Here is an 18307-nt window from a genome sequence, read left to right as displayed (position 1 = left end):
TTCGCGAGAGTGAAACTCTCCCCAGGAAACCAAGCTCTGCCCCAATGCGGTTTGCTCAGGAAAGCAGCGCGTTCTGGTTTCTCCCCTAGGTCTGTGCTTGCCATAGGAACAAGGAGGGTCTGGGCTGCCTCCTGCTCCCTGTGCACTGGTGCTTTGCTGGTGGTCGCTGGACCTGGAAACCTACTCCAAACGTGCTCTACTTCAGGGAGAAGACGGATGGGGCCTGAAAAGGCCTTGTGTGCAAGGGCCACACCAGCCCAACTTTCGCCAGCTAGGGAGGGACCCACCTAGGGCCCATCTCAGAAAAGGCACAAAACTAGGTTCTGGCAGCTTCATTCGCGAGAGTGAAACTCTCCTCGGGAAACCAAGCTCAGCCCCAATGCGTCTTTGCTCAGGAAAGCAGCGCTTTCTGGTTTCTCCCCTAGCCCATTGCTCGCCATAGGAACAAGGAGGGTCTGGGCTGCCTCCTGCTCCCTGTGCACTGGTGCTTTGCAGGTCATTGCTAGAGCTGGAAACCAACTCCAAACGTGCTCTACTTCAGGGAGGAGGCGGATGGGGCCAGAATATGCCTTGTGTGCCATGGCCCCACCACCTCACCTTTCTACAGGTAGGGAGGGACCCAGCTAGGGCCCATCTCACAAAAGGCACAAAACTAGCTTCTGGGAGCTGCGTTCGTGAAAGTGAAACTCTCCTCGGGAAACCAAGCTCAGCCCCAATGCGTGTTTGCTCAGGAAAGCAGCGCTTTCTGGTTTCCCCCCTAGCCCAGTGCTTGCCATAGGAAGAAGGAGTGTCTGGGCTTCCTGCTGCTCCGTGTACACTGGTGGTTTGCAGGTCATCGCTATAGCAGGTAACCAACTCCAAACGTGCTCTACTTCAGGGAGAAGGCGGAAGGGGCCTGAAAAGGCCTTTTGAGCACTGGCCCCAACACCCCACACTTTGCCACCTAGGGAGCGACCCAGCTAGGGTCGATCTCAGAAAAGGCACAAAACTAGCTTCTGGCAGCTGCTTTCGCGAAAGTGAAACTCTCCTCGGGAAACCAAGCTCAGCCCCAATGCGAGTTTGCTCAGGCAAGCAGCGCTTTCTGGTTTCTCCCCTAGCCCATTGCTCGCCATAAGAACAAGGAGGTTCTGGGCTGCTTCCTGCTCTCTGTGCACTGGTGCTTTGCAGGGCATCGCTAGAGCTGGAAACCAACTCCAAAGGTGCTCTTCTTCAGGGAGAAGGCGGATGGGGCCTGAAAAGGCCTTGTGTGCACTGGCCCCACCACCCCACATTCTGCCAGCTAGGCAGGAACCCAGCTAGGGCCCATTTCAGAAAAGGCACAAAACTACCTTCTCGGAGCTGCTTTCGCGAGAGTGAAACTCTCCCCAGGAAACCAAGCTCAGCCCCAATGCGGTTTGCTCAGGAAAGCAGCGCGTTCTGGTTTCTCCCCTAGGTCTGTGCTTGCCATAGGAACAAGGAGGGTCTGGGCTGCCTCCTGCTCCCTGTGCACTGGTGCTTTGCTGGTGGTCGCTGGACCTGGAAACCTACTCCAAACGTGCTGTACTTCAGGGAGAAGACGGATGGGGCCTGAAAAGCCTTGTGTGCAAGGGCCCCACCAGCCCAACTTTCGCCAGCTAGGGAGGGACCCACCTAGGGCCCATCTCAGAAAAGGCACAAAACTAGGTTCTGGCAGCTTCATTCGCGAGAGTGAAACTCTCCTCCGGGAAACCAAGCTCAGCCCCAATGCGTCTTTGCTCAGGAAAGCAGCGCTTTCTGGTTTCTCCCCTAGCCCATTGCTCGCCATAGGAACAAGGAGGGTCTGGGCTGCCTCCTGCTCCCTGTGCACTGGTGCTTTGCAGGTCATTGCTAGAGCTGGAAACCAACTCCAAACGTGCTCTACTTCAGGGAGGAGGCGGATGGGGCCAGAATATGCCTTGTGTGCAAGGGCCCCACCACCTCACCTTTCTACAGGTAGGGAGGGACCCAGCTAGGGCCCATCTCACAAAAGGCACAAAACTAGCTTCTGGGAGCTGCATTCGTGAAAGTGAAACTCTCCTCGGGAAACCAAGCTCAGACCCAATGCGTCTTTGCTCAGGAAAGCAGCGCTTTCTGGTTTCCCCCCTAGCCCAGTGCTTGCCATAGGAACAAGGAGGGTCAGGGCTTCCTGCTGCTCCGTGTACACTGGTGGTTTGCAGGTCATCGCTATAGCTGGAAACCAACCCCAAACGTGCTCTACTTCAGGGAGAAGGCGGATGGGGCCTGAAAAGGCCTTGTGTGCACTGGCCCCAACACCCCACCCTTTGCCACCTACGGCAGGACCCAGCTAGGGACCATCTCAGAAAAGGCACAAAACTAGCTTCTGGCAGCTGCATTCGCGAAAGTGAAACTCTCCTCGGGAAAACAAGCTCAGCCCTAATGCGTGTTTGCTCAGGAAAGCAGTGCTTTCCGGTTTCTCCCCTAGGTCTCTGCTTGCTTTAGGGCCAAGGAAGTTCTGTGCTGCCTACTGCTCCCTTGGCACTGGGGCTGTGCTGGTGGTCTCTGCTGCTGGAAACCAACTCCAAATGTGCACTCCTTTGCGGAGAAGGCGGATGGGGCCAGAAAAGGCCTTGTGTGCACCGGCCCCAGCACCCCACATTCCGCCAGCTAGGGAGGGACCCAGCTAGGGCCCATCTCAGAAAAGGCACAAAACTAGGTTCGGGCAGCTTCATTTGCAAGAGTGAAACTCTCCTCGGGAAACCAAGCTCAGCCCCAATGCGTGTTTGCTCACGAAAGCCGCGCTTTCTGGTTTCTCCCCTAGCAGATTGCTCGCCATAGGAACAAGGAGTTCCTGGGCTGCCTCCTGCTCTCTGTGCACTGGTGGTTTGCAGGGCATCGCTAGAGCTGGAAACCAACTCCAAACGCGCTCTACTTTAGGGAGAAGGCGGATGGGGCCTGAAAATGCCTTGTGTGCACTGGCCCCAACACCCCACACTTTGCCACCTACGACGGGACCCAGCTAGGGCCCATCTCAGAAAAGGCACAAAACTAGCTTATGGGAGCTGCATTCGCGAAAGTGAAACGCTCCTCGGGAAACCAAGCTCAGCCCCAATGCGTGTTTGCTCAGGAAAGCAGCGCTTTCTGGTTTCCCCCCTAGCCTAGTGCTTGCCATAGGAAGAAGGAGTGTCTGGGCTTCCTGCTGCTCCGTGTACACTGGTGGTTTGCAGGTCATCGCTATAGCAGGTAACCAACTCCAAACGTGCTCTACTTCAGGGAGAAGGCGGATGGGGCCTGAAAAGGCCTTGTGTGCACTGGCCCCAACACCCCACACTTTGCCACCGAGGGAGCGACCCAGCTAGGGTCGATCTCAGAAAAGGCACAAAACTAGCTTCTGGGAGCTGCATTCGAGAAAGTGAAACTCTCCTCGGGAAACCAAGCTCAGCCCCAATGCGAGTTTGCTCAGGCAAGCAGCGCTTTCTGGTTTCTCCCCTAGCCCATTGCTCGCCATAGGAACAAGGAGGTTCTGGGCTGCTTCCTGCTCTGTGTGCACTGGTGCTTTGCAGGGAATCGCTAGAGATGAAAACCAACTGCAAATGTGCTCTACTTCAGGGAGAAGGCGGATGGGGCCTGAAAAGGCCTTGTGTGCAAGGTCCGCACCACCTCACCTTTCTATAGGTCGGGAGGGACCCAGCTAGGTCCCACCTCACAAAAGGCACAAAACTAGCTTCTGAGAGCTGCGTTCGTGAAAGTGAAACTCTCCTCAGGAAACCAAGCTCAGCCCCAATGCGTGTCTGCTCAGTAAAGCAGCGCTTTCTGATTTCTCCCCTAGCCCATTGCTCGCCATAGGAACAAGGAGGGTCTGGGCTGCCTCCTGCTCCCTGTGCACTGGTGCTTTGCAGGTCATTGCTAGAGCTGGAAACCAACTCCAAACGTGCTCTACTTCAGGGAGGAGGCTGATTGGGCCAGAATATTCCTTGTGTGCAAGGGCCCCACCACCTCACCTTTCTACAGGTAGGGAGGGACCCAGCTAGGGCCCATCTCACAAAAGGCACAAAACTAGCTTCTGGGAGCTGCGTTCGTGAAAGTGAAACTCTCCTCGGGAAACCAAGCTCAGCCCCAATGCGTGTTTGCTCAGGAAAGCAGCGCTTTCTGGTTTCCCCCCTAGCCCAGTGCTTGCCATAGGAAGAAGGAGTGTCTGGGCTTCCTGCTGCTCCGTGTACACTGGTGGTTTGCAGGTCATCGCTATAGCAGGTAACCAACTCCAAACGTGCTCTACTTCAGGGAGAAGGCGGAAGGGGCCTGAAAAGGCCTTGTGTGCACTGGCCCCAACACCCCACACTTTGCCACCTAGGGAGCGACCCAGCTAGGGTCGATCTCAGAAAAGGCACAAAACTAGCTTCTGGCAGCTGCTTTCGCGAAAGTGAAACTCTCCTCGGGAAACCAAGCTCAGCCCCAATGCGTCTTTGCTCAGGAAAGCAGCGCTTTCTGGTTTCTCCCCTAGCCCATTGCTCGCCATAGGAACAAGGAGGGTCTGGGCTGCCTCCTGCTCCCTGTGCACTGGTGCTTTGCAGGTCATTGCTAGAGCTGGAAACCAACTCCAAACGTGCTCTACTTCAGGGAGGAGGCGGATGGGGCCAGAATATGCCTTGTGTGCAAGGGCCCCACCACCTCACCTTTCTACAGGTAGGGAGGGACCCAGCTAGGGCCCATCTCACAAAAGGCACAAAACTAGCTTCTGGGAGCTGCATTCGTGAAAGTGAAACTCTCCTCGGGAAACCAAGCTCAGACCCAATGCGTCTTTGCTCAGGAAAGCAGCGCTTTCTGGTTTCCCCCCTAGCCCAGTGCTTGCCATAGGAACAAGGAGGGTCAGGGCTTCCTGCTGCTCCGTGTACACTGGTGGTTTGCAGGTCATCGCTATAGCTGGAAACCAACCCCAAACGTGCTCTACTTCAGGGAGAAGGCGGATGGGGCCTGAAAAGGCCTTGTGTGCACTGGCCCCAACACCCCACCCTTTGCCACCTACGGCGGGACCCAGCTAGGGACCATCTCAGAAAAGGCACAAAACTAGCTTCTGGCAGCTGCATTCGCGAAAGTGAAACTCTCCTCGGGAAAACAAGCTCAGCCCTAATGCGTGTTTGCTCAGGAAAGCAGTGCTTTCCGGTTTCTCCCCTAGGTCTCTGCTTGCTTTAGGGCCAAGGAAGTTCTGTGCTGCCTACTGCTCCCTTGGCACTGGGGCTGTGCTGGTGGTCTCTGCTGCTGGAAACCAACTCCAAATGTGCACTCCTTTGCGGAGAAGGCGGATGGGGCCAGAAAAGGCCTTGTGTGCACCGGCCCCAGCACCCCACATTCCGCCAGCTAGGGAGGGACCCAGCTAGGGCCCATCTCAGAAAAGGCACAAAACTAGGTTCGGGCAGCTTCATTTGCAAGAGTGAAACTCTCCTCGGGAAACCAAGCTCAGCCCCAATGCGTGTTTGCTCACGAAAGCCGCGCTTTCTGGTTTCTCCCCTAGCAGATTGCTCGCCATAGGAACAAGGAGTTCCTGGGCTGCCTCCTGCTCTCTGTGCACTGGTGGTTTGCAGGGCATCGCTAGAGCTGGAAACCAACTCCAAACGCGCTCTACTTTAGGGAGAAGGCGGATGGGGCCTGAAAATGCCTTGTGTGCACTGGCCCCAACACCCCACACTTTGCCACCTACGACGGGACCCAGCTAGGGCCCATCTCAGAAAAGGCACAAAACTAGCTTATGGGAGCTGCATTCGCGAAAGTGAAACGCTCCTCGGGAAACCAAGCTCAGCCCCAATGCGTGTTTGCTCAGGAAAGCAGCGCTTTCTGGTTTCCCCCCTAGCCTAGTGCTTGCCATAGGAAGAAGGAGTGTCTGGGCTTCCTGCTGCTCCGTGTACACTGGTGGTTTGCAGGTCATCGCTATAGCAGGTAACCAACTCCAAACGTGCTCTACTTCAGGGAGAAGGCGGATGGGGCCTGAAAAGGCCTTGTGTGCACTGGCCCCAACACCCCACACTTTGCCACCGAGGGAGCGACCCAGCTAGGGTCGATCTCAGAAAAGGCACAAAACTAGCTTCTGGGAGCTGCATTCGAGAAAGTGAAACTCTCCTCGGGAAACCAAGCTCAGCCCCAATGCGAGTTTGCTCAGGCAAGCAGCGCTTTCTGGTTTCTCCCCTAGCCCATTGCTCGCCATAGGAACAAGGAGGTTCTGGGCTGCTTCCTGCTCTGTGTGCACTGGTGCTTTGCAGGGAATCGCTAGAGATGAAAACCAACTGCAAATGTGCTCTACTTCAGGGAGAAGGCGGATGGGGCCTGAAAAGGCCTTGTGTGCAAGGTCCGCACCACCTCACCTTTCTATAGGTCGGGAGGGACCCAGCTAGGTCCCACCTCACAAAAGGCACAAAACTAGCTTCTGAGAGCTGCGTTCGTGAAAGTGAAACTCTCCTCAGGAAACCAAGCTCAGCCCCAATGCGTGTCTGCTCAGTAAAGCAGCGCTTTCTGATTTCTCCCCTAGCCTATTGCTCGCCATAGGAACAAGGAGGGTCTGGGCTGCCTCCTGCTCCCTGTGCACTGGTGCTTTGCAGGTCATTGCTAGAGCTGGAAACCAACTCCAAACGTGCTCTACTTCAGGGAGGAGGCTGATTGGGCCAGAATATTCCTTGTGTGCAAGGGCCCCACCACCTCACCTTTCTACAGGTAGGGAGGGACCCAGCTAGGGCCCATCTCACAAAAGGCACAAAACTAGCTTCTGGGAGCTGCGTTCGTGAAAGTGAAACTCTCCTCGGGAAACCAAGCTCAGCCCCAATGCGTGTTTGCTCAGGAAAGCAGCGCTTTCTGGTTTCCCCCCTAGCCCAGTGCTTGCCATAGGAAGAAGGAGTGTCTGGGCTTCCTGCTGCTCCGTGTACACTGGTGGTTTGCAGGTCATCGCTATAGCAGGTAACCAACTCCAAACGTGCTCTACTTCAGGGAGAAGGCGGAAGGGGCCTGAAAAGGCCTTGTGTGCACTGGCCCCAACACCCCACACTTTGCCACCTAGGGAGCGACCCAGCTAGGGTCGATCTCAGAAAAGGCACAAAACTAGCTTCTGGCAGCTGCTTTCGCGAAAGTGAAACTCTCCTCGGGAAACCAAGCTCAGCCCCAATGCGAGTTTGCTCAGGCAAGCAGCGCTTTCTGGTTTCTCCCCTAGCCCATTGCTCGCCATAGGAACAAGGAGGGTCTGGGCTGCTTCCTGCTCCCTGTGCACTGGTGCTTTGCAGGTCATTGCTAGAGCTGGAAACCAACTCCAAACGTGCTCTCCTTCAGGGAGGAGGCGGATGGGGCCAGAATATGCCTTGTGTGCAAGGGCCCCACCACCTCACCTTTCTACAGGTAGGGAGGGACCCAGCTAGGGCCCATCTCACAAAAGGCACAAAACTAGCTTCTGGGAGCTGCATTCGCGAAAGTGAAACTCTCCTCGGGAAACCACGCTCAGCCCCAATGCGTCTTTGCTCAGGAAAGCAGCGCTTTCTGGTTTCCCCCCTAGCCCAGTGCTTGCCATAGGAAGAAGGAGGGTCAGGGCTTCCTCTGCTCCGTGTACACTGGTGGTTTGCAGGTCATCGCTATAGCTGGAAACCAACTCCAAACGTGCTCTACTTCAGGGAGAAGGCGGATGGGGCCTGAAAAGGCCTTGTGTGCACTGGTCCCAACACCCCAACCTTTGCCACCTACGGCGGGACCCAGCTAGGGACCATCTCAGAAAAGGCACAAAACTAGGTTCTGGCAGCTGCATTCGCGAAAGTGAAACTCTCCTCGGGAAACCAAGCTCAGCCCTAATGCGTGTTTGCTCAGGAAAGCAGTGCTTTCCGGTTTCTCCCCTAGGTCTCTGCTTGCCTTAGGGCCAAGGAAGTTCTGTGCTGCCTACTGCTCCCTTGGCACTGGGGCTGTGCTGGTGGTCTCTGCTGCTGGAAACCAACTCCAAATGTGCACTCCTTTGCGGAGAAGGCGGATGGGGCCTGAAAAGAGCTAGTGTGCACTGGCCCCAACACCCCATATTCCGCTAGCTAGGGAGGGACCCAGCTAGGGCCCATCTCAGAAAAGGCACAAAACTAGGTTCGGGCAGCTTCATTTGAGAGAGTGAAACTCTCCTCGGGAAACCAAGCTCAGCCCCAATGCGTCTTTGCTCACGAAAGCAGCGCTTTCTGGTTTCTCCCCTAGCCCATTGCTCGCCATAGGAACAAGGAGGTTCTGGGCTGCCTCCTGCTCTCTGTGCACTGGTGCTTTGCAGGGCATCGCTAGAGCTGGAAACCAACTCCAAAGGTGCTCTACTTCAGGGAGAAGTCGGATGGGGTCAGAAAAGGCCTTTTGAGCACTGGCCCCAGCACCCCACATTCTGCCATCTAGGGAGGGACCCACGTAGGGCCCATCTCAGAAAAGGCACAAAACTAGCTTCTGGCCGCTTCATTTGCGAGAGTGAAACTTTCTTCGGGAAACCAAGCTCAGGCCCAATGCGTCTTTGCTCAGGCAAGCAGCGCTTTCTGGTTTCTCCCCTAGCCCATTGCTCGCCATAAGAACAAGGAGGTTCTGGGCTGCCTCTTGCTCTCTGTGCACTGGTGCTTTGCAGGGCATCGCTAGAGCAGGAAACCAACTCCAAAGGTGCTCCACGTCAGGGAGAAGGCGGATGGGGCCTGAAAAGGCCTTGTGTGCACTGGCCCCACCACCCCACATTCTGCCAGCTAGGCAGGAACCCAGCTAGGGCCCATTTCAGAAAAGGCACAAAACTACCTTCTGGGAGCTGCTTTCGCGAGAGTGAAACTCTCCTCGGGAAACCAAGCTCAGCCCCAATGCGTGTTTGCTCTGGAAAGCAGCGCGTTCTGGTTTCTCCCCTAGGTCTGTGCTTGCCATAGGAACAAGGAGGGTCTGGGCTGTCTCCTGCTCCCTGTGCACTGGTGCTTTGCTGGTGGTCGCTGGACCTGGAAACCTACTCCAAATGTGCTCTACTTCAGGGAGGAGGTGGATGGGGCCAGAATATGCCTTGTGTGCAAGGGCCCCACCACCTCATCTTTCTACAGGTAGGGAGGGACCCAGCTAGGGCCCACCTCACAAAAGGCACAAAACTAGCTCCTGGGAGCTGCCTTCGTGAAAGTGAAACTCTCCTCAGGAAACCAAGCTCAGCCCCAATGCGTCTTTGCTCAGGAAAGCAGCGCTTTCTGATTTCTCCCCTAGCCCATTGCTCGCCATAGGAACAAGGAGGGTCTGGGCTGCCTCCTTCTCCCTGTGCACTGGTGTTTGCAGGTCATTGCTAGAACTGGAAACGAACTCCAAACGTGCTCTACTTCAGGGAGAAGGCGGATGGGGCCTGAAAAGGCCTTGTGTGCACTGGCCCCAACACCCCATCCTCTGCCACCTAGGGAGGGACCCAGCTAGGGCCCATCTCAGAAAAGGCACAAAACTAGCTTCTGGGAGCTGCTTTCGCGAAAGTGCAACTCTCCTCGGGAAACCAAGCTAAGCCCCAATGCGTGTTTGCTCAGGAAGGCAGCGCTTTCCGGTTTCTCCCCTAGGTCTCCGCTTGCCTTAGGGCCAAGGAGGTTCTGTGCTGCCTACTGCTCCCTTGGCACTGGTGCTGTGCTGGTGGTCTCTGGAGATGGAAACCAACTCCAAATGTGCACTCCTTTGCGGAGAAGGCAGATGGGGCCAGAAAAGGCCTTGGGTGCAAGGGCCCCACCAGCCCAACTTTCGCCAGCTAGGGAGGGACCCACCTAGGGCCCATCTCAAAAAAGCACAAAAGTAGCTTCTGGTAGCTGCATTCGCGAAAGTGAAACTCTCCTCGGGAAACCAAGCTCAGCCCCAATGCGTTTTTGCTCAGGAAAGCAGCGCTTTCTGGTTTCTCCCCTAGCCCATTGCTCGCCATAGGAACAAGGAGGGTCTGGGCTGCCTCCTGCTCCCTGTGCACTGGTGCTTTGCAGGTCATTGCTAGAGCTGGAAACCAACTCCAAACGTGCTCTACTTCAGGGAGGAGGCGGATGGGGCCAGAATATGCCTTGTGTGCAAGGGCCCCACCACCTCACCTTTCTACAGGTAGGGAGGGACCCAGCTAGGGCCCATCTCACAAAAGGCACAAAACTAGCTTCTGGGAGCTGCATTCGCGAAAGTGCAACTCTCCTCGGGAAACCACGCTCAGCCCCAATGCGTCTTTGCTCAGGAAAGCAGCGCTTTCTGGTTTCCCCCCTAGCCCAGTGCTTGCCATAGGAACAAGGAGGGTCAGGGCTTCCTGCTGCTCCGTGTACACTGGTGGTTTGCAGGTCATCGCTATAGCTGGAAACCAACTCCAAACGTGCTCTACTTCAGGGAGAAGGCGGATGGGGCCTGAAAAGGCCTTGTGTGCACTGGCCCCAACACCCCACCTTTTGCCACCTATGGCGGGACCCAGCTAGGGACCATCTCAGAAAAGGCACAAAACTAGCTTCTGGCAGCTGCATTCGCGAAAGTGAAACTCTCCTCGGGAAACCAAGCTCAGCCCTAATGCGTGTTTGCTCAGGAAAGCAGTGCTTTCCGGTTTCTCCCCTAGGTCTCTGCTTGCCTTAGGGCCAAGGAAGTTCTGTGCTGCCTACTGCTCCCTTGGCACTGGGGCTGTGCTGGTGGTCTCTGCTGCTGGAAACCAACTCCAAATGAGCACTCCTTTGCGGAGAAGGCGGATGGGGCCTGAAAAGGCCTAGTGTGCACTGGCCCCAACACCCCATATTCCGCTAGCTAGGGAGGGACCCAGCTAGGGCACATCTCAGAAAAGGCACAAAACTAGGTTCGGGCAGCTTCATTTGCGAGAGTGAAACTCTCCTCGGGAAACCAAGCTCAGCCCCAATGCGTCTTTGCTCACGAAAGCAGCGCTTTCTGGTTTCTCCCCTAGCCCATTGCTCGCCATAGGAACAAGGAGGTTCTGGGCTGCCTCCTGCTCTCTGTGCACTGGTGCTTTGCAGGGCATCGCTAGAGCTGGAAACCAACTCCAAAGGTGCTCTACTTCAGGGAGAAGGCGGATGGGGTCAGAAAAGGCCTTTTGAGCACTGGCCCCAGCACCCCACATTCTGCCATCTAGGGAGGGACCCACGTAGGGCCCATCTCAGAAAAGGCACAAAACTAGCTTCTGGCCGATTCATTTGCAAGAGTGAAACTTTCCTCGGGAAACCAAGCTCAGGCCCAATGCGTCTTTGCTCAGGCAAGCAGCGCTTTCTGGTTTCTCCCCTAGCCCATTGCTCGCCATAAGAACAAGGAGGTTCTGGGCTGCCTCTTGCTCTCTGTGCACTGGTGCTTTGCAGGGCATCGCTAGAGCTGGAAACCAACTCCAAAGGTGCTCCACTTCAGGGAGAAGGCGGATGGGGCCTGAAAAGGCCTTGTGTGCACTGGCCCCACCACCCCACATTCTGCCAGCTAGGCAGGTACCCAGCTAGGGCCCATTTCAGAAAAGGCACAAAACTACCTTCTGGGAGCTGCTTTCGTGAGAGTGAAACTCTCCTCGGGAAACCAAGCTCAGCCCCAATGCGTGTTTGCTCAGGAAAGCAGCGCGTTCTGGTTTCTCCCCTAGGTCTGTGCTTGCCATAGGAACAAGGATGGTCTGGGCTGCCTCCTGCTCCCTGTGCACTGGTGCTTTGCTGGTGGTCGCTGGACCTGGAAACCTACTCCAACCGTGCTCTACTTCAGGGAGGAGGTGGATGGGGCCAGAATATGCCTTGTGTGCAAGGGCCCCACCACCTCATCTTTCTACAGGTAGGGAGGGACCCAGCTAGGGCCCACCTCACAAAAGGCACAAAACTAGCTTCTGGGAGCTGCCTTCGTGAAAGTGAAACTCTCCTCAGGAAACCAAGCTCAGCCCCAATGCGTCTTTGCTCAGGAAAGCAGCGCTTTCTGATTTCTCCCCTAGCCCATTGCTCGCCATAGGAACAAGGAGGGTCTGGGCTGCCTCCTTCTCCCTGTGCACTGGTGTTTGCAGGTCATTGCTAGAGCTGGAAACCAACTCCAAACGTGCTCTACTTCAGGGAGAAGGCGGATGGGGCCTGAAAAGGCCTTGTGTGCACTGGCCCCAACACCCCATCCTCTGCCACCTAGGGAGGGAACCAGCTAGGGCCCATCTAAGAAAAGGCACAAAACTAGCTTCTGGGAGCTGCATTCGCAAAAGTGCAACTCTCCTCGGGAAACCAAGCTAAGCCCCAATGCGTGTTTGCTCAGGAAAGCAGCGCTTTCCGGTTTCTCCCCTAGGTCTCTGCTTGCCTTAGGGCCAAGGAAGTTCTGTGCTCCCTACTGCTCCCTTGGCACTGGGGCTGTGCTGGTGGTCTCTGCTGCTGGAAACCAACTCCAAATGAGCACTCCTTTGCGGAGAAGGCGGATGGGGCCTGAAAAGGCCTAGTGTGCACTGGCCCCAACACCCCATATTCCGCTAGCTAGGGAGGGACCCAGCTAGGGCACATCTCAGAAAAGGCACAAAACTAGGTTCGGGCAGCTTCATTTGCGAGAGTGAAACTCTCCTCGGGAAACCAAGCTCAGCCCCAATGCGTCTTTGCTCACGAAAGCAGCGCTTTCTGGTTTCTCCCCTAGCCCATTGCTCGCCATAGGAACAAGGAGGTTCTGGGCTGCCTCCTGCTCTCTGTGCACTGGTGCTTTGCAGGGCATCGCTAGAGCTGGAAACCAACTCCAAAGGTGCTCTACTTCAGGGAGAAGGCGGATGGGGTCAGAAAAGGCCTTTTGAGCACTGGCCCCAGCACCCCACATTCTGCCATCTAGGGAGGGACCCACGTAAGGCCCATCTCAGAAAAGGCACAAAACTAGCTTCTGGCCGATTCATTTGCAAGAGTGAAACTTTCCTCGGGAAACCAAGCTCAGGCCCAATGCGTCTTTGCTCAGGCAAGCAGCGCTTTCTGGTTTCTCCCCTAGCCCATTGCTCGCCATAAGAACAAGGAGGTTCTGGGCTGCCTCTTGCTCTCTGTGCACTGGTGCTTTGCAGGGCATCGCTAGAGCTGGAAACCAACTCCAAAGGTGCTCCACTTCAGGGAGAAGGCGGATGGGGACTGAAAAGGCCTTGTGTGCACTGGCCCCACCACCCCACATTCTGCCAGCTAGGCAGGTACCCAGCTAGGGCCCATTTCAGAAAAGGCACAAAACTACCTTCTGGGAGCTGCTTTCACGAGAGTGAAACTCTCCTCGGGAAACCAAGCTCAGCCCCAATGCGTGTTTGCTCAGGAAAGCAGCGCGTTCTGGTTTCTCCCCTAGGTCTGTGCTTGCCATAGGAACAAGGATGGTCTGGGCTGCCTCCTGCTCCCTGTGCACTGGTGCTTTGCTGGTGGTCGCTGGACCTGGAAACCTACTCCAACCGTGCTCTACTTCAGGGAGGAGGTGGATGGGGCCAGAATATGCCTTGTGTGCAAGGGCCCCACCACCTCATCTTTCTACAGGTAGGGAGGGACCCAGCTAGGGCCCACCTCACAAAAGGCACAAAACTAGCTTCTGGGAGCTGCCTTCGTGAAAGTGAAACTCTCCTCAGGAAACCAAGCTCAGCCCCAATGCGTCTTTGCTCAGGAAAGCAGCGCTTTCTGATTTCTCCCCTAGCCCATTGCTCGCCATAGGAACAAGGAGGGTCTGGGCTGCCTCCTTCTCCCTGTGCACTGGTGTTTGCAGGTCATTGCTAGAGCTGGAAACCAACTCCAAACGTGCTCTACTTCAGGGAGAAGGCGGATGGGGCCTGAAAAGGCCTTGTGTGCACTGGCCCCAACACCCCATCCTCTGCCACCTAGGGAGGGAACCAGCTAGGGCCCATCTAAGAAAAGGCACAAAACTAGCTTCTGGGAGCTGCATTCGCAAAAGTGCAACTCTCCTCGGGAAACCAAGCTAAGCCCCAATGCGTGTTTGCTCAGGAAAGCAGCGCTTTCCGGTTTCTCCCCTAGGTCTCTGCTTGCCTTAGGGCCAAGGAGGTTCTGTGCTGCCTACTGCTCCCTTGGCACTGGTGCTGTGCTGGTGGTCTCTGGAGATGGAAACCAACTCCAACTGTGCACTCCTTTGCGGAGAAGGCGGATGGGGCCAGAAAAGGCCTTGTGTGCAAGGGCCCCACCAGCCCAACTTTCGCCAGCTAGGGAGGGACCCACCTAGGGCCCATCTCAAAAAAGGCACAAAACTAGCTTCTGGTAGCTGCATTCGCGAAAGTGAAACTCTCCTCGGGAAACCAAGCTCAGCCCCAATGCGTCTTTGCTCAGGAAAGCAGCGCTTTCTGGTTTCTCCCCTAGCCCATTGCTCGCCATAGGAACAAGGAGGGTCTGGGCTGCCTCCTGCTCCCTGTGCACTGGTGCTTTGCAGGTCATTGCTAGAGCTGGAAACCAACTCCAAACGTGCTCTACTTCAGGGAGGAGGCGGATGGGGCCAGAATATGCCTTGTGTGCAAGGGCCCCACCACCTCACCTTTCTACAGGTAGGGAGGGACCCAGCTAGGGCCCATCTCACAAAACGCACAAAACTAGCTTCTGGGAGCTGCATTCGCGAAAGTGAAACTCTCCTCGGGAAACCACGCTCAGCCCCAATGCGTATTTGCTCAGGAAAGCAGCGCTTTCTGGTTTCCCCCCTAGGCAAGTGCTTGCCATAGGAACAAGGAGGGTCAGGGCTTCCTGCTGCTCCGTGTACACTGGTGGTTTGCAGGTCATCGCTATAGCTGGAAACCAACTCCAAACGTGCTCTACTTCAGGGAGAAGGCGGATGGGGCCTGAAAAGGCCTTGTGTGCACTGGCCCCAACACCCCACCCTTTGCCACCTACGGCGGGACCCAGCTAGGGACCATCTCAGAAAAGGCACAAAACTAGCTTCTGGCAGCTGCTTTCGTGAAAGTGAAACGCTCCTAGGAAACCAAGCTCAGCCCTATTGCGTGTTTGCTCAGGAAAGCAGTGCTTTCCGGTTTCTCCCCTAGGTCTCTGCTTGCCTTAGGGCCAAGGAAGTTCTGTGCTGCCTACTGCTCCCTTGGCACTGGGGCTGTGCTGGTGGTCTCTGCTGCTGGAAACCAACTCCAAATGAGCACTCCTTTGCGGAGAATGCGGATGGGGCCTGAAAAGGCCTAGTGTGCACTGGCCCCAACACCCCATATTCCGCTAGCTAGGGAGGGACCCAGCTAGGGCCCATCTCAGAAAAGGCACAAAACTAGGTTCGGGCAGCTTCATTTGCGAGAGTGAAACTCTCCTCGGGAAACCAAGCTCAGCCCCAATGCGTCTTTGCTCACGATAGCAGCGCTTTCTCGTTTCTCCCCTAGCAGATTGCTCGCCATAGGAACAAGGAGGTTCTGGGCTGCCTCCTGCTCTCTGTGCACTGGTGCTTTGCAGGGCATCGCTAGAGCTGGAAACCAACTCCAAAGGTGCTCTACTTCAGGGAGAAGGCGGATGGGGTCAGAAAAGGCCTTTTGAGCACTGGCCCCAGCACCCCACATTCTGCCATCTAGGGAGGGACCCACGTAGGGCCCATCTCAGAAAAGGCACAAAACTATCTTCTGGCCGCTTCATTTGCAAGAGTGAAACTTTCCTCGGGAAACCAAGCTCAGGCCCAATGCGTCTTTGCTCAGGCAAGCAGCGCTTTCTGGTTTCTCCCCTAGCCCATTGCTATCCATAAGAACAAGGAGGTTCTGGGCTGACTCTTGCTCTCTGTGCACTGGTGCTTTGCAGGGCATCGCTAGAGCTGGAAACCAACTCCAAAGGTGCTCCACTTCAGGGAGAAGGCGGATGGGGCCTGAAAAGGCCTTGTGTGCACTGGCCCCACCACCCCACATTCTGCCAGCTAGGCAGGAACCCAGCTAGGGCCCATTTCAGAAAAGGCACAAAACTACCTTCTGGGAGCTGCTTTCGCGAGAGTGAAACTTCCTCGGGAAACCAAGCTCAGCCCCAATGAGAGTTTGCTCAGGAAAGCAGCGCGTTCTGGTTTCTCCCCTAGGTCTGTGCTTGCCATAGGAACAAGGAGGGTCTGGGCTGCCTACTGCTCCCTGTGCACTGGTGCTTTGCAGGTCATTGCTAGAGCTGGAAACCAACTCCAAACGTGCTCTACTTCAGGGAGAAGACGGATGGGGCCAGAATATGCCTTGTGTGCAAGGGCCCCACCACCTCACCTTTCTACAGGTAGGGAGGGACCCAGCTAGGGCCCATCTCACAAAAGGCACAAAACTAGCTTCTGGTAGCTGCATTCACGAAAGTGAAACTCTCCTCGGGAAACCAAGCTCAGCCCCAATGCGTCTTTGCTCAGGAAAGCAGCGCTTTCTGGTTTCTCCCCTAGCCCATTGCTCGCCATAGGAACAAGGAGGTTCTGGGCTGCCTCCTGCTCTCTGTGCACTGGTGCTTTGCAGGGCATTGCTAGAGCTGGAAACCAACTCCAAAGGTGCTCTACTTCAGGGAGAATGCGGATGGGGTCAGAAAAGGCCTTTTGAGCACTGGCCCCAGCACCCCACATTCTGCCATCTAGGGAGGGACCCACGTAGGGCCCATCTCAGAAAAGGCACAAAACTAGCTTCTGGCCGCTTCATTTGCGAGAGTGAAACTTTCCTCGGGAAACCAAGCTCAGGCCCAATGCGTCTTTGCTCAGGCAAGCAGCGCTTTCTGGTTTCTCCCCTAGCCCATTGCTCGCCATAAGAACAAGGAGGTTCTGGGCTGCCTCTTGCTCTCTGTGCACTGGTGCTTTGCAGGGCATCGCTAGAGCAGGAAACCAACTCCAAAGGTGCTCTACGTCAGGGAGAAGGCGGATGGGGCCTGAAAAGGCCTTGTGTGCACTGGCCCCACCACCCCACATTCTGCCAGCTAGGCAGGAACCCAGCTAGGGCCCATTTCAGAAAAGGCACAAAACTACCTTCTGGGAGCTGCTTTCGCGAGAGTGAAACTCTCCTCGGGAAACCAAGCTCAGCCCCAATGCGTGTTTGCTCTGGAAAGCAGCGCGTTCTGGTTTCTCCCCTAGGTCTGTGCTTGCCATAGGAACAAGGAGGGTCTGGGCTGCCTCCTGCTCCCTGTGCACTGGTGCTTTGCTGGTGGTCGCTGGACCTGGAAACCTACTCCAAACGTGCTCTACTTCAGGGAGGAGGTGGATGGGGCCAGAATATGCCTTGTGTGCAAGGGCCCCACCACCTCATCTTTCTACAGGTAGGGAGGGACCCAGCTAGGGCCCACCTCACAAAAGGCACAAAACTAGCTCCTGGGAGCTGCCTTCGTGAAAGTGAAACTCTCCTCAGGAAACCAAGCTCAGCCCCAATGCGTCTTTGCTCAGGAAAGCAGCGCTTTCTGATTTCTCCCCTAGCCCATTGCTCGCCATAGGAACAAGGAGGGTCTGGGCTGCCTCCTTCTCCCTGTGCACTGGTGTTTGCAGGTCATTGCTAGAGCTGGAAACCAACTCCAAACGTGCTCTACTTCAGGGAGAAGGCGGATGGGGCCTGAAAAGGCCTTGTGTGCACTGGCCCCAACACCCCATCCTCTGCCACCTAGGGAGGGAACCAGCTAGGGCCCATCTCAGAAAAGGCACAAAACTAGCTTCTGGGAGCTGCATTCGCAAAAGTGCAACTCTCCTCGGGAAACCAAGCTAAGCCCCAATGCGTGTTTGCTCAGGAAAGCAGCGCTTTCCGGTTTCTCCCCTAGGTCTCTGCTTGCCTTAGGGCCAAGGAGGTTCTGTGCTGCCTACTGCTCCCTTGGCACTGGTGCTGTGCTGGTGGTCTCTGGAGATGGAAACCAACTCCAACTGTGCACTCCTTTGCGGAGAAGGCGGATGGGGCCAGAAAAGGCCTTGTGTGCAAGGGCCCCACCAGCCCAACTTTCGCCAGCTAGGGAGGGACCCACCTAGGGCCCATCTCAAAAAAGGCACAAAACTAGCTTCTGGTAGCTGCATTCGCGAAAGTGAAACTCTCCTCGGGAAACCAAGCTCAGCCCCAATGCGTCTTTGCTCAGGAAAGCAGCGCTTTCTGGTTTCTCCCCTAGCCCATTGCTCGCCATAGGAACAAGGAGGGTCTGGGCTGCCTCCTGCTCTCTGTGCACTGGTGCTTTGCAGGTCATTGCTAGAGCTGGAAACCAACTCCAAACGTGCTCTACTTCAGGGAGGAGGCGGATGGGGCCAGAATATGCCTTGTGTGCAAGGGCCCCACCACCTCACCTTTCTACAGGTAGGGAGGGACCCAGCTAGGGCCCATCTCACAAAACGCACAAAACTAGCTTCTGGGAGCTGCATTCGCGAAAGTGAAACTCTCCTCGGGAAACCACGCTCAGCCCCAATGCGTATTTGCTCAGGAAAGCAGCGCTTTCTGGTTTCCCCCCTAGGCAAGTGCTTGCCATAGGAACAAGGAGGGTCAGGGCTTCCTGCTGCTCCGTGTACACTGGTGGTTTGCAGGTCATCGCTAGAG

Source organism: Sus scrofa, chromosome 1 (genome assembly GCF_054392235.1).
Source record: "Sus scrofa isolate SSC_HxYL_T2T_F1_AM1 chromosome 1, Sscrofa_HxYL_maternal_Yorkshire_Landrace_v2.0, whole genome shotgun sequence".
NCBI lineage: Eukaryota > Metazoa > Chordata > Mammalia > Artiodactyla > Suidae > Sus > Sus scrofa.
This window is presented reverse-complemented; position numbering follows the sequence as displayed.